Here is an 899-nt window from a genome sequence, read left to right as displayed (position 1 = left end):
TCATCGTAGTTTCTTTAGGCACTTGCAGCATCATGGGAGATGATGTTTTAGAGGAATTGGAAGGAAGCATTGTGAGATATTCCTCAAATCTCAAATTAATTAATATACGAGCATAGAAATGCTAAAACGATTTAATTTGCTAATAGTTTAAGTAAAAGTTATTGGTAAATGTTGTAGTAATTGTAACAATAAATGTTTTAGTGGTTGCCTTGCCTGGTCAAATAAGCCTGCTTTTTTAAAGGTCCAGCGTGTCAGATTTATATGAATATTTTTGGCAGAAATGGAATATAATATATTATGTATATCTTCTTTGGGGTGCTGATTTTTTTTTTTTTTTTAATTTCTGTGATGCTTGTGACTGCTTTATTCAATGTTTTTACTGGTTTAAATCACCAAGTCCATTCGTTTTTGAGAGGAAGAGATCTCTGCAGATAATTTGGGTCCTGGTAAAAACACCTGAACAATGAACACTGAAGGTGCTTTCACACCTGCTCTGTTTGGTTCAGTTCAATTGAAGTCAAGTTCATTTGCCCCCTAAGTGCAGTTTTGTTGGGCAGCAATCTCACTTGGGTGTGCATCAAAACAATCAGACCAAGACCTTCCTGAGGAGGTGGTCTGGTTTCAACCAGACTGTGGTGCAGTTTATTTGTGGTGAGGACATGGTCTGACCTCGATCCGTACCAACTGCAGTCGCATTACATAGTGTTTGGGTTAACTAAGCATGAGCATGTTACAGTCCTGGAGGATTATTAATGTGCGCCTCCTCCTGTACTGCCTTAATATGTACATTCAGCACATCCAATGCATCAAAACATTGTTTTATAGTTGGAGCCGCACCTCATTTTCAAACTGTATGGTCTGACTAAAATGAACAATGCAATCAATGTAGTACACGATGA

This window comes from Epinephelus lanceolatus, chromosome 21 (assembly GCF_041903045.1).
Source record: "Epinephelus lanceolatus isolate andai-2023 chromosome 21, ASM4190304v1, whole genome shotgun sequence".
Classification (NCBI taxonomy): Eukaryota; Metazoa; Chordata; class Actinopteri; order Perciformes; family Serranidae; genus Epinephelus; species Epinephelus lanceolatus.
The sequence above is the reverse complement of the archived record's forward strand: the minus strand, read 5'-3'. Positions refer to the sequence as shown.